This window comes from Dermacentor variabilis, chromosome 9, assembly GCF_050947875.1.
Source record: "Dermacentor variabilis isolate Ectoservices chromosome 9, ASM5094787v1, whole genome shotgun sequence".
In the NCBI taxonomy this organism is placed as follows: domain Eukaryota; kingdom Metazoa; phylum Arthropoda; class Arachnida; order Ixodida; family Ixodidae; genus Dermacentor; species Dermacentor variabilis.
In genome coordinates, this window is record NC_134576.1 from 24,444,771 (window position 1) to 24,457,001 (window position 12,231).

At 50.3% G+C, this 12,231-nt stretch overlaps 1 protein-coding gene across 2 annotated transcripts in view; it reads left to right on the top strand.

The window, feature by feature from the left end:
* Positions 1 to 12,231, top strand: part of LOC142592555 (uncharacterized) — a 415,001-nt gene that overhangs the window by 51,746 nt on the left and 351,024 nt on the right. The window lies entirely within an intron of this gene.

A 12,231-nucleotide genomic window follows, 5' to 3' on the forward strand; every position in this document is an offset into this window, starting at 1 on the left:
CCCGCACCTATCGCACCTGTTGGAGGCCAAAGACTCAATTATGATGAGGTGGAAAACACAACGTCTAAACCGCAGGCTGAAGGAAAAGGTTGCGGAGCTCAATAGGTAACAATGGGACAAGGTCTGCGCGGCAGTAGGCGGGTCCATGCGCTCAGGAAAGAGTGGAACCTCCTTCCAAGCGGAATCAAAGGCAAACACTTAGTAAAGTCATACGCAGGCACAAACCGGAGGGAGGTATTGAACAGTCGCTTTTGAATGCGGTCGCAGATACCATAAGGCCGACGCAGGAAGAGGATTATCCACAGATCGAGTGCGCGACGGTGGAGGTGCTGCACGCGCCCTTCACAGAATCGGAGATTAGGGCGGTGCTCTACAATTTAAACAGCAGATCGGCTCCGGGTCCGGATAAGGTTTCAAACAGGCTATTACGAAACCTGGACGACAAGGCAATGGAACTACTAAGGAGGTCGACAAGGTATGGGAGACAGGACAGGTGCCCGACAGATGTAGGGCTACTACAGTGATACTCATCCCTAAACCTGCAAAACCCCTTCATTTGGACAACATGAGACCAATGTCCCTAACCTCGTGCATAGGCAAGGTAGCGGAGCACGCGATTTTGAACAGGGTTTCTGGGTATACAGAGCGCGGGGACCCTTTCCCACATAATATGGTTGGTCTTCGGCCCGGCCTATCGACGGAAGAGGTTATGCTACTGCTGAAGAAACAAATCTTTGACAGCTGCACCCGGTACTTCAGAGGGATTCTCGCCCTGGGCTTCACTAAGGCGTTCGACACAATATTGCATCGATACATACTCCAAGCCATGGCCGGGATAGGCCTGGGAGTCAAATTTCATGCCTTTGTCAGGTCCTTTCTCATGAATAGAACCGCTACTATTCAGGTGGGGCAGAGTCGGTTGAACGTGTGCGTATTGGGGGCACGGGGTACCCCCCAGGGATCGGTCATCTCACCACTGCTCGTCAATATAGTCATGAAGGGTCTTTCAGACAGGCTGGGCGGCCTCCGGAGCATAAGTCACGCACTCTACGCATATGACATAACGATCTGGTGGCCAGGGGTCTCCCTAGCGGAAATGGAGCAAGCTCTACAAGCAGCCTTGGACGAGACAGAGGCTTACCTCGCGGACATGGGGTCTCAAGCTGTCTCCGAGTAAGTCGGAGGTGTTACTTTACACACCCGCAAGGCAGGGTTCTGACCCCCCTCAACCAGCTACCCGTGGTATTATACGAGAATAATGGGCAGAAAATTCCTAGAGTCGACTCAGTTAAGATCCTAGGTCTGCTCATAGACGCGAGGGGCTGTAATGCCAGAACTACACAGGTTGCAGTCAAGACAGATAATATAGTGCGGTTAATCGCTAGGGTGTCCAACTGAAAGAAGAGATTAGGTGAAAACAACCTCCTTCGAATGTACTACGCGTTTCTCATGAGCCATGTTAACTATGTGGCGTCAACTCTAGTATGGACCAAAACGGAAAAGACCAAGTTAAATACCCTCATGCGCAAGAGCATCAAGAGAATGCTAGGCTTGCCTATTGCCACGAGCTCCGACAGGCTACATCAACTCGGGATGCACAATAACGTAGACGAGATCATAGAGGCACCAGGTGGTTAGGCTATCGTCGACCAAGGCTGGCATACGAATTCTTGACGAGGTTGGTATGGCTCCTAGCATAATGTAGGACCGGCGCGTAACACTGACACGGGAAACGATGGCGACCTACCTGTTGAGGCCCTTCCCTCGGAACGTACATCCACAGCTTAATGAGGGTAAAGTTACTTCACTCACTCACTCACTCACAGCTTAATGAGGGAAGACGTAAAGCCCGTGCACGAGCCAAGAAAGTTGGGAATTACAGAGAGACTGCGGTCTTTGTCGATGCGGCGCAGTACGGAAACAGGAGAATGTTCGCGTTATCGGTTGTAGACAGGCGGGGGTTGCTTCGCTCCTCCGCCTCGGCAAGAGCGGCCACCCCGAGTATAGGAGAGCGAATTGTGGTTGCGCTGGCCTAGTGCGACCCAGAGCGTTCCTACATTTACACCGACTCAAGAGATGCAATCAGAGCTTTCGAATCGGGAAACCTCGCTCGAGAGGCGGCCTCTATTCTAGAGAAAAGGGCTTGCCCTGGTTCTCATAATGCCATGTGGTTCCCTGCACACACGGGGACGAACGTTCTCGAGGGCTTCCCAAACCTCAACGAGCTGCCCCACGACCGTGCGAGAGAACTCTCGCGCCGCGACGGTCTGGAGGCTCCGGAGGGGCAGGAAGAGACTCAGCGATCGACTTCTCACATTTAATGAAATTACTAAACAATACCAACTTGGTAGGCTAGTTTATCCTCTTCCTCACCCGAAGCTCAGTAGAGGTCAGTCAGCACCTCTCAAAATGTTGCAGACTGGATCTTTCCCGTCGCGGGGATTCCTCAGTAGTACATACTCGGATGTGGACCCTAGTTGTCCCGACTGCCGTGAAACCTTTTGCTCTATGGTTCACATGCTCTGGCGATGTCCCATGTTGCCTAACGACCTTCTCTCCAGCGAAGCCGAATGGGAATAGGGCACCAGAAACACGGTACTCCGAAAGCAAGCCCAGGCTATCCGGAGGTTCCAGGAAAGGGCGGTGTGTCACGGCGTTCTGTCCTCTACGTGGGCGGGGCCAGCAGCTAGAATGGCCTCCCGTTAGGGGGTCCTGACAGTAGTTCCTCAGGATCAAATAAAGTTCGCTGTCTGTCTGTCGGTCTGTCTGTCTGTCTGTGTCTATCTGTCTGCTTGTCTGTCTGTCTGTCGGTATGTCTGTCTGTCGGTCTGTCTGTCTATCTGTCTGCTTGTCTGTTTGTCTGTCTGCTTGTCTGTCGGTGTCTCTGTCTGTCTGCCTGTCTGTCTGTCTGTCGGTCTGTCTGTCTGTCGGTCTGTCTGTCTGTCTGTCCGCCTGCCTGCCTGTCTGTCTGCCTGTCAGTCTGTCTGTCTGTCGGTCTGTGTCGGTCTGTCTGCTTGTCTGTCTGTTTGTCTGCTTGTCTGTCGGTCTGTCTGTCTGTCTGTCTGTCTGCTTGTCTGTCTGTCTGTCTGTCTGCTTGTCTGTCTGTCTGCTTGTCGGTCTGTCTGCTTGTCTGTCTGTCTGTCTGTCTGCTTGTCTGTCTGTCTGTCTGCTTGTCTGTCGGTCTGTCTGTCTGTCAGTCGGTCTGTCTGTCTGTCTGTTTGTCGGTCTGTCTGCTTGTCTGTCTGTCTGTCTGCTTGTCTATGTCTGTCTGCTTGTCTGTCTGTCTCCCTGCTCGTATGTCTGTCTGTCTGCTTGTCAGTCTGTCTGCTTGTCTGTCGGTCTGTCTGCTTGTATGTCGGTCTGTCTGCTTGTCTGTCGGTCTGTCTGTCTGTCAGTCGGTCTGTCTGTCTGTCTGTTTGTCGGTCTGTCTGCTTGTCTGTCTGTCTGTCGGCTTGTCTGTCGGTCTGTCTGTTTGTCTATGTCTGTCTGCTTGTCTGTCGGTCTGTCTGCTTGTCTGTCTGTCTGTCTGTCTGTCTGTCTGCTTGTCTGTCTGTCTGTCTGCTTGTATGTCGGTCTGTCTGCTTGTCTGTCGGTCTGTCTGTCTGCTTGTCTGTCTGTCTGTCTGTCTGCTTGTCTATGTCTGTCTGCTTGTCTGTCTGTCTCTCTGCTTGTCTGTCTCTCTGTCTGTCTGTCTGTCTGTCTGTCTGCTTGTCTGTCTGTCTGCTTGTATGTCGGTCTGTCTGCTTGTCTGTCGGTCTGTCTGTCGGTCTGTCTGTCTGTCTGTTTGTCGGTCTGTCTGCTTGTCTGTCTGTCTGTCGGCTTGTCTGTCGGTCTGTCTGCTTGTCTATGTCTGTCTGCTTGTCTGTAGGTCTGTCTGCTTGTCTGTCTGTCTCTCTGCTTGTCTGTCGGTCTGTCTGCTTGTCTGTCTGTCTGCTTGTCTGTCTGTCTGTCTGTCTGTCTGTCAACTTGTCTGCTTGTCTGTCTGTCTGTCTGCTTGTCTGTCTGTCTGTCTGTCTGTCTGTCTGTCTGTCTGTCTGTCTGTCTGTCTGTGTCTGTCTGTCTGTCTGTCTGTCTGTCTGTCTCTCTGTCTGTCTGTAGTTGCTCTTGAGGCGCGACAGTGCCATTATTCAATAGCAATGAAGTGTCCGCGTCTGTTCTGAGAGCCTGCTGCCACCGCTAGTAGATGAGTTCAGAACTGGAGCGAGCGCAAAAATCTGCTGGATTTTTTGTACGATTTTGGGGGGGGGGGGGGAGGTGCATTGCATCGCTCAGTGTCCGTTTTGTTACAGCCGTGCAGCACGCCAGCTGCATGATGCTCGTGTGGAGCAACTTGAATTCGTTATGTTTACATCCAATTCAACCTGTCATGTAATCTTAAAATGAACTCGACACTCGGTATTCCTTTAGATCAATAGATGACAGTTTCGCAGTAACACTTATCGGAAACACCATCATTCTTCAATAGCACCATCATGGAAAGAGGGTAATAAAGTTTCTCTTTTTACAGAAACAGAGAAGGTGTCTTGCAATTAACGACGGCGGGGTAACAATGCTCATTATAAGGATATCTCGAATTTCCTGTCCTGTTCACGCAATTAAAGCCCATATGTTTAAAAAGGCGAGCAGACGCGTGTTCGAAATATGGTCCCGAAACAATGTTCAGCAACAAAAGAAAAGGTCCACTACGAATGTGGAACCGTGGACTGTTGCGAAAGAGTGGAGTATATATGGTCAAATGTGAGAGTGCGTTACGTATGCGAGAGTTGAATTCGTAAATACCAAGATATTTTGCGGCTTATAGGAACGAATTGTACATACCATACAAGAGAAATGGCACATTTTTAATATTTTCTGCGGTATTTTCTGCGGGTATAATAAAGTGTGCCGGAAAAATTAGCTCATAGTATTCAGAGATTTGACTGGGCTTCTAAAGATATTCCTGCCAGTCCCAAAGGCGACAAGGCTTGTGATGCGGCAAGTCATGCGAGACACAAACCGTTTTATTTTCAATCGATTCTAGCCTCCCACCTCTCTTACCCTGTTATCAGTTGTAGTGACAGCTATCATAAGTCGAGGCTAAGGCGTGTGCCTCGGCGTGTTCAAGTGAGAGCATTTCGTTCAGTGGCCTGGATCAGGACCGAGAGGTGCCTAGTTCCAAATCGTCACGTGACTTTCGTTCCAAATCGTCACGTGAACAAAGGAAAATTTTCTAAGATCCCGCCAATTATACGTGTGAATGCTGCATAATGGCGCTGCTTACTTGAAGTTTTACAGCAGAAACACAGCTGTACGCGTGAGTAAATGATTTGGGGGAGCACGGTCTCTGGGACAGTTATAGAGAGAGAAAGAATGAAGAGGAAAGGCAGGGAGGTTAACCAGACAGGAGTCTCCGGTTTGCTACCCTACACTGGGGATGGGGGATAGGGGTTAGAAAGATGACAGAGAGGAAAACGCAAAAAAAAACGAACGCGCACACATGGAGACACACACACAAAAGGCGTTCCAGTTAAAGTCGTTCACACAGGCCGGTAGATCGCAAGAAGCGCAAAAGCGCTTGCACGGCCTTCTTCTGTGACGGTAGGTCGTTTCGATGTTGCAGAATTCTTTTTTCGGATAGCGGTTGGTCGTCCAGTTGGTCAAGTTCGTGGCTAAGGCATGCCCTCTGTGGACTGTACTGCGGGCAGGTGCACAAAATATGGCCAATTGATTCTTCATGGCAGCAGTGGTCACAGGTTGGGGTGTCGGTCATCCCCATGCGGAAGGCATAGGCTTTAGTAAAGGCAACGCCCAACCAAAGTCGATATAAAAGCGTGGCGTCTCTACAGCGAAGCTGTGATGGCGCTCGAAGACTTAATGTTGGATCAAGTGAGTACAGTCGCGGATTTCTTAAATGTGGCTCATTTCATTGCGACGCGGTGCACTGCCGAGCAAGTAGGCGGAGCTTCCGTGCCGCGTCAGTTCTAGAAAGAGGAATTGGGACGTGGCGCTCCTCAGTATGGGCTGAGCGGGCAGCGTGATCCGCCCGTTCATTGCCGATAATCCCGCAGTGACTTGGAAGCCACTGAAAGGTTATTTCATGGCCTGCATCACTTATATGGTGTAATGTCTCTGTAATATGGAATATTAGTTGTTCGTGCGGTCCGCGTCGTAAAGGTGACAGTAGAGACTGCAGTGCCGCCTTCGAATCGCAGAATATTGTCCATTTGTGCGGCGGTTCATCACCAATGTGATGAAGAGCAGTAAAGAGCGCTGCGAGCTCTGCTGCCGTCGATGTTGTCGCATGGGTCGTCTTAAATTTGATTGTTGTAGCTTTCGCTGGTATGACGATTGCCGCCGCGGAGCTGCTTGGAAGGACAGATCCATCAGTGTAAATATGCGTAGAGTCACGGTAGTTCTCGTACAAATATAGTAGCGTGAGCTGTCTAAGGGCTGGTGATGACAGATCAGCTTTTTTCGAGATACCAGGTATTGCGAGGTTGATTTTTGGCTGAGCGAGGCACCATGGAGGGATCGAAGGTCTCGCAGCCGGAGTGAAACAAGCTGGCAACGATTCATCATATGCAGTTATCGTTTGGCTGAAAGATGTGTGTGGCCTGTCCGCTGGTAGAGAGGCTAAATGGTGACGAGGAGTCCTGGCTAGATGCCTTATATGGGTCCTGAGTACTTCAATTTCAATGTGGGTCTTGACAAGGTGGTCTCTAGCGATTGCTATCGTAGCCACTGTTGAAGCACTCTGAGGCAGGCCTAGACAGATCCGGAGCACTTGACCATGAAGACTTTGTATTGTGCATAGATTTGTTTTGCCGGTGTTGTTTATTGCTGGCAAGCTGTATCGCAGAAATCCCAGAAAAAGCACCCTGTACAGTTGTAACATGGCACTAGGCGACATTCCCCAGGTCTTGCCAGCGAAAAACTTGAACAGGTGGCAGATGCCTGTCAACCGTTTTTTCACGTAAGATATTTGTGGGCTCCATGACAAGTCCCTGTCGATTATGATACCTAGAAACTTGTACGATCGGACCCGTCGTATTATTTGGCCATTTATCGTTACACTGTAGTTTGCCATGGGTTTGCGCGTAAATGGCACTAGTGCGCATTTCTCGGAGGAAATTTCCAGGCCTCGATTACGGAGGTAGATAGCAGTTTGTGTCGCGGCTTTCTGAATTCTCGCTCGCAGCTGTAGGCGTGTTACTGCAGATGTCCATATGCAGATGTCATCCGCGTACATTGATAGCCTGACTGTGGTTGGCACGTGCTCATGGAGAGCAATTAGTGTTAGATTAAATAACACGGGGCTAAGTACACCGCCCTGGGGGACGCCGCGGTAGCTATAATGTAGAGAAGTATGGCCTTCCTCGGTGCTTACAAAGAAGGACCGCATGGATAGATAGCTCCGTATCCATTGAGACACCCGACCACCCACTCCTACCTCTGCGAGAGCAGAGAGGATGGCTTCATGCGTAACGTTGTCATACGCCCCTTTAACGTCGAGGAATAAGGATGCGCAGAGACGCTTACGGCGTTTCTCATGTTGAATGTAGGTCACCAGGTCGACGACGTTATCGATCGATGATCGACCGCGTCGGAAGCCCGCCATGACATCTGGGTAGGTGTTGTGGTACTCCAAGTACCACTCCAGGCGTCCTAGGACCATCCTCTCCATTACTTTGCCCACACAGCTCGCCAAAGCGATCGGGCGATATGATGAGAGCTCCAACGGCGACTTGCCAGGCTTCAGCAGTGGAACAAGGCGACTTGTCTTCCAGGTTGTAGGTAGCGTACCATTTCTCCAAGATTCATTGTACACCTCAAGAAGAACCCCTCTCGCTCGCTTCCCCAGGTGACACAGATCTCGGTAAGAAATTCCGTCAGGTCCTGGCGCTGATGTGCGGCTACACAAAGCTAATGCTGCCTTAAGTTCGTGGATCGAGAATGGTAGATCCAACCGGTGATCACGTGGTGGCGGACAGCTGCTCGAATGCGATGGAATGTTGGTAGCTGTGAGTTGGCCGGATAATCTGGCGCAGAAATTCTCTGCCACGTCAATCTCCGATCTCTTTTGAGAGAGGGCAAGTGCCTTGAATGGGAATCGCTGTACGGGAAGTGTCCGCAGTCCGCGCACTGTTCTCCATAGTTGCGATAAAGGCTTGCGTGGATCTAGCGACTCACAGAAGGCAGCCCAACGTTGCGATTCGAGCTTGTCTAACCGGCGCTGCATCTTCTTTTGCGTGCGCCTGGCGGTCCGTAGATCGTCCATTGTTTTCGTACGTCGGTATCTTCGTTCAGCACGTCGTCGGATTGCTCGAAGTCGTTCTAGTTCCACATCAAAATCATTGAGTTTCGAGGAGCATGTTAGAGTACGCATAGCGTCTTGCACCACGCTCTTGATTGCCTCTTCCAAGTCGAAAGATGGATTGGCGTCGCAGTGTGCTTCCATAATAGACTGAAATTTAGGCCAGTCCACTCTTTGGATCCTATCCCGTATTTTGGAAGCGGTCAATCCTCTGATCTTGATGTACGTGGGGATATCGTCGCTTCCGTGCGTCTCTATGTCCGCAAACCACCCTGCACGTCTGACTAGGCTTCGTGAGACGAAAGCCAAGTCAAGACAGCTGCTGTACGTGGAGCCACGTAAGAACGTAGGACTTCCATCATTCAGCAGCCAAAGTTCATTACTGTAGGCGAAAGATACCAGAGCTCTGCCTCTTGCGTTGATGATCGGACTTCCCCAGAGTGTATGATGGGCGTTGAAATCTCCAGTGATGACCCAGGGAGTGGAAGTTGAGGAAAGGATGTCTGGTAGTCTTTTGTAATCAAATCGACTTGACGGAGATAGGTAGGCGCCTAAAAAAGTGAAGGCCAGATTCTATTTCCTTACGTTTAGGCCTATATATTGATTACTGTCATTAGGTGGTACAGGCTGATGAGTGTAGGTGAAGTCACGGCGAATAAACACCAAAACCTTACTGTTTTCATAAACAACTGACGACATAAATGATTCATATCCAGAAAACCTGATTTTGTTCGATAAGTTCGGCTCGCAAATGACGATAATGGGAAACATATTCGCGAACACGAAGCGACGGAAATCCGAAAGGCGCGCTCTGAGTCCGCGGGCATTCCACTGAAAAATAGCTGCTTGTCGGACCTCTTCCCTAAAAGACCGTGGCTGTGGAGCCATGATCTACTCAAGGGTTGCAAGCACCGGACTCAGAGCGTCCAGTACTTGAAGCGCACTTCTGGCAGACGGTGTGTGCATGTTGCTTAGCAGCACGCGAATGGCATTCATTAAAGGCCTTATAAGTGCTATCACTTGCTCATCTGTTTTCCGCGACTCCTCGGATACAGCACCTTGCTGTATTGGGGGCGGCTTCTTGTGCGGCTCTTCCGGCGGTCGTGTACGCGGAAGTGGCGGCCATTCCTTTGTTGAGAGAGACCTGGCAGTTTGCTTCCTTCCAACATTGGTGTTCTGAGTGCTGGAAACGTCCGCTGATGATGATGCTTGACGAGGGGACTTTTCCTGAAAGCTTGATGTTTTCCGCCGTGAAGACCTTCGTCGGTGACGTCGTCTTCGCCGTACTTTCACAGCGGCCTCTTTGTGGGTAGCGTTGTCTCTCACCATTTGTTTAAGAATGGTGATCTCTTTCTTGATCTGGGGACAGTCTTTGGAAGAGGCGCAGTGATCACCATGACAGTTAGGACACTTGAACGTGGTTGCGCTGCAGTTGTCTTCTGAGTGGGGTTCGGCACATCGAGGGCACACGGCCGAATTTCTGCAAACACCCTTCACATGTCCAATCTTCTGACAATTGAAGCATTGCATTGGTCTTGGAATAAATGGTCGAACCTGGTGGCGAAAGTGGCTGACCTTCACGTAGGGTGGAAGGCAGGCGCCTTTGAAGGTTATCCTCTCACAACGTGTGTTATCCTCTCACAACATGCACAATCACGTTGTGTTCGCTTGCTGGTTTTATGAGAATTGGGAGGTCTGCATTAGATATTTCATTGTCAATGTCATAGATGACTCCTGTTATTGTGACACCATTCGTTGGCACGATGGATCGGACCTTGATGTTTCCCAGCTGCGTTACATGTTGTAGTATGGTCAGTGCACTCGGGTTCATCACATCGATTGCCAGGATGTTTCGCCTAGTATTTATCCTAACATCCTTGATCTCATTTGGCACGGTGTTTTCTAGATACACGGAGAGCGCTTGCCTGTTGAGGACGCGCAGGTTGTCGGTAGCGTTCTGTGGCACAACCAGGATGGAGTGAGGCCATCGCTGAGGAGCTGTTTGCACAGTGTTCGAGCTGGACGCCGAAGATGAGTTGATAATTCTTCGCTTGGCCTTGCGGTACTGGACAAGTCGAAAGCTGTCTTCCGAGGACTCGTCACCTGATGCGCAGTACAGCTCTGTGTCCTCGCTACCATTCGACGTATTTCCTCGCTTCCTCGAACCGATGTCCGCGGGTGAACGGGGACCGGGAGGAACCTCGGGGTGTTGTACATCCATCCCCGCGATGGAGGGGGCGGTAGACCCCACAGGTGCAGTAAGAAGTCCAGAAAAACACAGAGATGGGCGAGGTGTGTTCCGCAAGAGAAGCACTTCGTCTTCTTTTCCTGGGACAGTTATAGTTTACATATGTCCCCATAAGGTGGATTCCCACAACGGACAGCACCACCGATATATTTTCCGACCCAAGAGTACTACTGGTCAGCCATCAGTGTGTGGCCTCGAGGTGTTTCATGGCAGGGTGAGGGAGCGCCTCCCTGCGCCCTGCCTCATTGCCGCACTAAACTCAAGCGGCACCAAATGCCGCCACATATGTCAAACGCAATGCACCTGCACTCGAACTGCTGAAAACACACAGGCAGCAGACCAACCACACGGACAAATGGGGACGGCGAGATGCGGGCGGCAGCGCTTATCCTGTTCGTACTTTCATAGTGCCAGGCTTCAAAAGTCGGTACACTTATGCGGCATTGCAGCTTCCAACGCATCGGCCTTTTTGCTTGATGTCTAAACGCTGCTCCGCCGAATCGCGTTGCATCATTTGACCGCGCGGCTGATTCACGTCCCGCTCGGCCGGTCCCAGCGACGATTGATTGATTGATTGATTGATTGATTGATTGATTGATTGATTGATTGATTGATTGATTGATTGATTGATTGATCGATCGATCTTCCGGCCGGAACACAAACTTGGAATCGGATGGCAAGCTTTTCAAAGGATTCTCGCCTCCCGGGGATGTTCAATAAAGTCGCACTTCAGGGAATACTTTATTTAGTGTGAATCGTCTCCACTGAATGAAATCCAGGGTTTGAAGGAATCCCGTCTGGTCAGAAAGAGGCATGAAAGGTCAGGAAGAGGAGGAAAACAGAGTATACCAACCCAGCACAACTGTGACCAAGGGTCCCGTGTGGGAGCTGAAACGTCTTTTAATTTTTCATTAAACTTTTGTATTTCGTCACGTCTCCACGCAACTGTCAAACTCCTGAAACCAAGAATCGAGCGTACTACATAACGCGCTGCGAATAGTCCCTGTAGCCCCGGGGATTCGCATAACCTTGGAAAATTATTGCTTCCTTTGCAATGCACGTCTGCGCCCCGCTCTTGCCGACAAGCAACCGTGAACAGCCTTGTCATGGTACCCAGGAAATTGACCTAGCATCACAGCAGGCCCAGTTGGATATCTGCTCTCCTAATTACTGTTTATCGCTTTGAAGCTGCCACGAGGGTTCCCCACTCGACGCAAACGCAGCATCGACACTAACGTTTACCTCGAGGCCAGGCGCTGGACTTAATTACGATCGATTACGAGAGAGCTAAATTTTACTAGGCGAGCAGCGAACCCACTCGCAATAAGTGTCCGTTACCCCGCGTTGATAGCCTGAGCAGCTGTTTTCCTTTTATTTTGTTGTTTGCTGTGTTTCTCCAAGCGAGCTTATATGTAGATTTTCTATTGACCTAGCGATTATTGGTTGTGTTATATTCATTTGGATGTTTCTAACCAATGACGGTGGAAACGAGCGCCTGGATCAGCGATTGCATATATTATAATAACGAGATGCAACTTCGAGCACTTGCGCGCTCGTATCATTCTTGTGCGGCAGCATGTGCAGGAAAAACACGATGGTTGTGTTGACGCAAACACTTTAAAAGGGGTGATAACTCGGCTGCGTCCTCACTTCCACGAGTTCCACCGGCGGCGACCATTCTAGAGCCGCT